We start from the raw sequence: 7029 nt of genomic DNA, 5'->3' as shown, positions 1-7029 counted from the left end.
TAACATGTAGGTGGAGCTCCTCCTCATCACTCTGTTATTATTACATGTAGGTGGAGCTCCTCCTCACACTCTGTTACTTATATTACACATGTAGGTGGAGCTCCTCCTCACCATCTGTTATTATTACATGTAGGTGGAGCTCCTCCTCACCACTCTTTATATTACATGTAGGTGGAGCCTCCTCATCACTCTGTTTATTATTACATGTAGGTGGAGCTCCTCCTCACCACTCTGTTATTATTACATGTAGGTGGAGCTCCTCCTCACCACTCTGTTATATTATTAACATGTAGTGGAGCTCCTCCTCACACTCTGTTTATTTAACATGTAGGTGGCTCCTCCATCCACTCTCTGTTATTATTATTACATGGTAGGTGGAGCTCCTCTCACCACCTGTTATTATATACACTGTAGGTGGAGCTCCTCCTCACCACTCTGTTATTATATACATGTAGGTGGAGCTCCTCCTCACACCTCTGTTATATAATTACATGTAGGTGGAGCTCCTCCTCACCACTCTTTATTATTATTACATGTAGGTGGAGTCCTCCTCACCACTCTGTTAGTATTATTACATGTAGGTGGAGCTTCCTCCTCACACTCTGTATTATTATTACATGTAGGTGGAGCTCCTCCTCACCACTCTGTTATATTACATGTAGGTGGAGCTCCTCCTCACCACTACTGTTATTATATACATGTAGGTGGAGCTCCTCCTCCTCATCACTCTGTTAAATTACATGTAGGTGGAGCTCCTCTCTACTCTGTTATTATTTACATGTAGTGTGAGTCCCTCACCACTCTGTTATTATTACATGTAGGTGGAGCTCCTCCTCACCACTCTGTTATATATATACATGTAGGTGGAGCTCCTCCTCACCACTCTTATTATTACATGTAGGTAGCTCCTCCTCATCACTCTGTATTATATTACATGTAGGTGGAGCTCCTCCTCACCACTCTTATTATTATTACATGTAGGTGGAGCTCCTCCTACATCACTCTGTTATTATTACATGTAGGTGGAGCTCCTCCTCATCACTCTGTTATTATTATTACATGTAGGTGGAGCTCCTCCTCACACTCTGTTATTATTATTACATGTAGGTGGAGTCCTCCTCACCACTCAGTTATTATTATTACATGTAGGTGGAGCTCCTCCTCATCACTCTATTATTATACATGTAGGTGGAGCTCCTCCTCACATCTGTTATTATACATGTAGTGGAGCTCCTCCTCACCACTCTGTTATTATTACATGTAGGTGAGCTCCTCCTCACCACTCTTTTATTATTACATGTGAGGTGGAGCTCCTCCTCATCACTCTGTTAATTATTACATGTAGTGGAGCTCCTCCTCCACTCTGTTATTATTACATGTAGGTGGAGCTCCTCCTCACCACTCTGTTATTTTACATGTAGGTGGAGCTCCTCCTCATCACTCTGTATTAATATACATGTAGGTGGAGCTCCTCCTCACCACTCTGTTATTATTTACATGTAGTGGAGCTTCCTCCTCATCACCTCTGTTATTATTACATGTAGGTGGAGCTCCTCCCACACTCTGTTATTATTACATATAGGTGGAGCTCCTCTTCATCACTCTTATTACATTAGGTGGAGCTCCTCCTCATCACTCTGTTATTATTACATGTAGGTGGAGCTCCTCCTCACCACTCTGTTATTTTATTACATGTAGTGGAGTCTCCTCACCACTCTGATTATTATTACATGTAGGTGGAGCTCCTCCTCATCACTCTGTTATTATTACATTAGGTGGAGCTCCTCCTCATCACTCTGTTATTATTACATGTAGGTGGAGCTCCTCCTCACCACTCGTTATTATTACATGTAGTGGAGCTCCTCCTCATCACTCTGTTATTATTACATGTAGGTGGAGCTTCCTCTCACCACTCTGTTATTATTATTAATGTAGTGGAGTCCTCCTCACCACTCTTTATTATTACATGTAGGTGGAGCTCCTCCTCACCACTCTGTTATTTATTATTACATGTAGGTGAGCTCCCTCCTCACACTCTGTTATTATTACATGTAGGTGGAGCTCCCCTCACCACTCTGTTATTATTACATGTAGTGGAGCTCCTCCTCATCACTCTGTTTATTATTACATGTAGGTGGAGCTCCTCCTCATCACTCGTATATTACATGTAGGTGGACTCCTCCTCACCACTCTGTTATTATTACATGTAGGTGGAGCTCCTCCTCACCACTCTTATTATTATTACATGTAGGTGGAGCTCCTCCTCACCACTCTGTTATTATTACATGTAGGTGGAGCTCCTCCTCACCACTCTGTTATTATTACAGTAGGGGAGCTCCTCCTCCCACTCTGTTATATATACATGGTAGTGGAGCTCCTCCTCACCACTCTGTTATATATTACATGTAGTGGAGCTCTCCTCACACTCTGTATTATACAGTACTACTTTACTTACTACTTGATTTCGTGGAAATGTTTGCAGTGTATGTACACGTTTAAAGTGGCGTTTAAATACAAACAAATTGACAATACAACTTTCATAACAGTTACATACCAATAAAACTTGCAGCTAAAAACTCCAATATCAGCACATTCAAGTTTGAACCCCAAAAAAACCATACAAATCTTTATGGATGGGAGCTGACGGATGGAGGGTCGTCTGAGAAACAGAACAGATGGTACTGAGAGCGGAGAAGCTGACGGATGGAGGGCCGTCTGAGAAACAGAACAGATGGTACCTGAGAGCGGAGGAAGCTGACGGATGGAGGGCCGTCTGAGAAACAGAACAGATGTACTGAGAGCGGAGGAAGCTGACGGATGGAGGTCGTCTGAGAAACAGAACAGATGGTACTGAGAGAGGAGGAAGCTGACGGATGGAGGGCGTCTGAGAAACAGAACAACAGATGGTACTGAGAGCGGAGGAAGCTGACGGATGGAGGGCCGTCTGAGAAACAGAACAGATGGTACTGAGAGCGGAGGAAGCTGACGGATGGAGGGCGTCTGAGAAACAAACAGATGGTACTGAGAGCGGAGGAAGCTGACGGATGGAGGGCGTCTAGGAAACAGAACAGATGGTACTGAGAGCGGAGGAAGCTGACGGATGGAGGCGTCTGAGAAACAGAACAGATGGTACTGAGAGCGGAGGAAGCTGACGGATGGAGGCCGTCTGAGAAACAGAACAGATGGTACTGAGAGCGGAGGAAGCTGACGATGGAGGCGTCTGAGAAACAGAACAGATGGTACTGAGAGCGGAGGAAGCTGACGGATGGAGGGCGTCTGAGAAACAGAACAGATGGTACTGAGAGCGGAGGAAGCTGACGGATGGAGGGCCGTCTGAGAAACAGAACAGATGGTACTGAGAGCGGAGGAAGCTGACGGATGGAGGGCCGTCTGAGAAACAGAACAGAGGTACTGAAGAGCGAGGAAGCTGACGGATGGAGGGCCGTCTGAGAAACAGAACAGATGGTACTGAGAGCGGAGGAAGCTGACGGATGGAGGGCCGTCTGAGAAACAGAACAGATGGTACTGAGAGCGGAGGAAGCTGACGGATGGAGGGCCGTCTGAGAAACAGAACAGATGGTACTGAGAGCGGAGGAAGCTGACGGATGGAGGGTCGTCTGAGAAACAGAACAGATGTACTGAGAGCGGAGGAAGCTGACGGATGGAGGGTCGTCTGAGAAACAGAACAGATGGTACTGGAGACGGAGGAAGCTGACGGATGGAGGGCGTCTGAGAAACAGAACAGATGGTACTGAGAGCGGAGGAAGCTGACGGATGGAGGGCGCGTCTGAGAAACAGAACAGATGTACTGAGAGCGGAGGAAGCTGACGGATGGAGGGCCGTCTGAGAAACAGAACAGATGGTACTGAGAGAGAGAAGCTGACGATGGGGAGGGCCGTCTGAGAAACAGAACAGATGGTACTGAGAGCGGAGGAAGCTGACGGATGGAGGGTCGTCTGAGAAACAGAACAGATGGTACTGAGAGCGGAGGAAGCTGACGGATGGAGGCGTCTGAGAAAACAGAAACAGATGGTACTGAGAGCGGAGGAAGCTGACGGATGGAGGGCGTCTGAGAAACAGAACAGATGGTACTGAGAGCGGAGGAAGCTGACGGATGGAGGGCCGTCTGAGAAACAGAACAGATGGTACTGAGAGCGGAGGAAGCTGACGGATGGAGGGCCGTCTGAGAAACAGAACAGATGGTACTGAGAGCGGAGGAAGCTGACGGATGGAGGGCCGTCTGAGAAACAGAACAGATGGTACTGAGAGCGGAGGAAGCTGACGGATGAGGGCCGTCTGAGAAACAGAACGAGTGTACTGAGAGCGGAGGAAGCTGACGGATGGAGGGCCGTCTGAGAAACAGAACAGATGGTACTGAGAGCGGAGGAAGCCTGACGGATGGAGGGCGTCTGAAAACAGAACAGATGGTACTGAGAGCGAGGAAGCTGACGGATGGAGGGCCGTCTGAGAAACAGACAGATGGTACTGAGAGCGGAGGAAGCTGACGGATGGAGGGCCGTCTGAGAAACAGACAGATGGTACTGAGAGCGGAGGAAGCCAGTCAGTCAGAGTCGGAGAGACAGTCAGATCCGCTAGCCTCGGCAACGCACCTCACCGTCCCCTGCGTCGAGTTGCTCCGGCTTTTGTGATGCTGGTTAGCCACTCCTCTCACAACCCACTCTTAAATATGTCCTGTATACATGATATATATACGTGGTGTTTCCTAACGATTACAGATCATTCATTTTTTTAATCCCACCTCTCTCTGTAGACCACCCTCTCTTGATTTCCATAGGACATATATATTTTTTCAACTCTGTGCTGTGATGTCTTACATAAAATGAAGTCACTGCTTAAGTTAATTTAACCAGCACTGTCCCCCATGGTAGTTTCTTGGGTCTGCCTAACTGCTGTTTAGGTCCTGTGCTTTATATATTTCAGTCTTTCAGACATCCACAGCTGCATTCCTTAATKTTCTATTGTTTATGTCCATTAATGGGAAATGTATAATCAAGATGAACATAACTATGTTGCTGGTGATCAGGAGAGACACTACACAAGTACATTTTTCCCGTCCCATTTGTCAGTTTGGCAGTTGCTTCGGTCTGCCTAACTGCCGTTTAGGTCCTATGGGTTTGCCATCATGTCTCTTCTTGTGTGAATAAAGGTTTGCTCTACAGCTGAAACGCTTCCCACATTCAGTGCACAGGTATGGTTTCTCTCCTGTGTGAACTCTCTGGTGGATTTTGAAAGTTCCTTCTCTACTGTATGRCTTCCCACAGATGGAGCAAAGGTATGGCTTCTCTCCAGTGTGTGTRWGTAAATGACTTTTTAAGTATGCTTTTTTCACGAAACTKTTTCCACACACAAGGCAGCTGTAGGGTCTCTCTCCAGTGTGTGTTCGCTGGTGAATTTTAATGTAGCTTTCATTGACGAAACATTTCCCACAGTCAGGGCAAGAGTAAGGCTTCTCMCCAACATGRTMTAACTGGTGGTCTTGGATTTGCCCTTTCTCAGTGAACTCKGCCCCGCAAAGGGAGCATTGGTAAGACGGCTTCTTACTGGTGTGAGTTTTCATGTGTTTTTTTAGTGCTGGTAGAGTTTGGCATATCTCCCCACAATCTATGCAATTATGAAATGTCTTAGCTTAGCTTTGGTTGCTTCTTCTGGTGTTGCTCGGGTTCTCCTGACGTAGAGGGACTGTCCTCTCCAGCGGACCACAATGCATTCAATCCTGCGTGGAGGACATGATGTGAGATAATGTAAAGTCAGTCAAACCGCATGTACTTCGTGAGAAGTAAGAAAGTAAGAAAGTCTTCCTAGGACAGATGACAAATGTTTCCATAGTTATTACTGGGACAGAAGACAAATGTTTCCATAGTTACATTTTTCTCTTTTCAGAGCTACTCAACATTTAAAAAAAATAAAAAATCTGATAAAACTGTTAAATTTCAAAATGTGTAATGTCTGAAGTATATTCTTTTCACAATAAACTCAAGTGACAAACGTTTCCATAGTTACTGCTATGCATAGTTATTACTGGGACAGATGACAAATGTTTCCATATTACTGCTATGCATGTTATTACTGGGACAGATGACAAATGTTTCCATAGTTACTGCTATGCATACTTATTACTGGGACGGTAATATAAGACTTCTTCTCACCTCTGTGTGTTTTCATGTGTGTTTTCAATTTCCTTTCTGTGTGAATCCCCTGCCGCACACAGAGCAACCGTGAGGTTTCTCTCCTGTGTGTGTTCTCATGTGCCTCTTCAGTTTCATGGCTTCCGATAGTTGTTTTCCACAAACTACACAGTCGTGAGACTTCTTAGCTTTGGGATTCTTCTGGTGTTGTACAGGTATTCCTGACGCAGGATAAGAAAGAGATTGGCCGTGTCCGAATACCCCATACTAGTCGACTACATACTTAAAAACGGCACACTCATTTCGGCGTTTGTTCTAGCGGAATTCACGCGTGTTTTCCTGACTCACGTGTCTGACCACAGCTGGTAATCAGATAAAGTGACGCGCTGTACCAAAATGAACAATAGTGAAGACGTACTATAACACTTTTCTTTTCCGCATACTATTTAGTACGCTAGGATGGGTATTCGGACACGGCCACCGTGTCGGTTTACTAGTAAAGGCAAACGTGTTTTTTATTTTTTATTTTTTTTAAACGTGAGTTATCACTGGTCACATTCCAGGCTGACTGCATTGCAGACGCATGCCAGACCTCACGACGCATGGATAGGTGGTTAACATAAATATTATCATCAAAACACGTCATACGATACGGCAATCTGACGCCCGACTGTGCAGTCGATGAACAGGCACGCAACCATTGGCTGATGCAATGCAACGTCTGCAATGTACAGTACCAGTCAAAAGTTTGGACACACCTACTCATTCAAGGGATTTTCATTATTTTTTTACTATTTTCTACATTGTAGAATAATAGTGAAGACATCAAAACTATGAAATAACACATATGGAATCATGTAGTAACCATAAAAGTGTTTAAAAA

The 7029-nt window shown here is 45.3% G+C and overlaps 1 protein-coding gene across 1 annotated transcript in view; it reads right to left on the bottom strand.

The window, feature by feature from the left end:
• Positions 1–4730: 4730 nt before the first annotated feature.
• LOC112078248 (zinc finger protein 239) overlaps positions 4731–7029 on the bottom strand; it is a 19284-nt gene continuing 16985 nt past the window's right edge. The window contains exons 6-7 of the transcript XR_011478531.1: positions 6168–6367; positions 4731–5734 (exon numbers count right to left, since the gene is read on the bottom strand). The gene's annotated coding sequence lies outside the window, so the exon portion shown is untranslated. The remainder of the gene's footprint in view (positions 5735–6167; positions 6368–7029) is intronic.

This window comes from Salvelinus sp. IW2-2015, unplaced genomic scaffold (genome assembly GCF_002910315.2).
Source record: "Salvelinus sp. IW2-2015 unplaced genomic scaffold, ASM291031v2 Un_scaffold5446, whole genome shotgun sequence".
In the NCBI taxonomy this organism is placed as follows: domain Eukaryota; kingdom Metazoa; phylum Chordata; class Actinopteri; order Salmoniformes; family Salmonidae; genus Salvelinus; species Salvelinus sp. IW2-2015.
The sequence above is the reverse complement of the archived record's forward strand: the minus strand, read 5'-3'. Positions and strand labels throughout refer to the sequence as shown.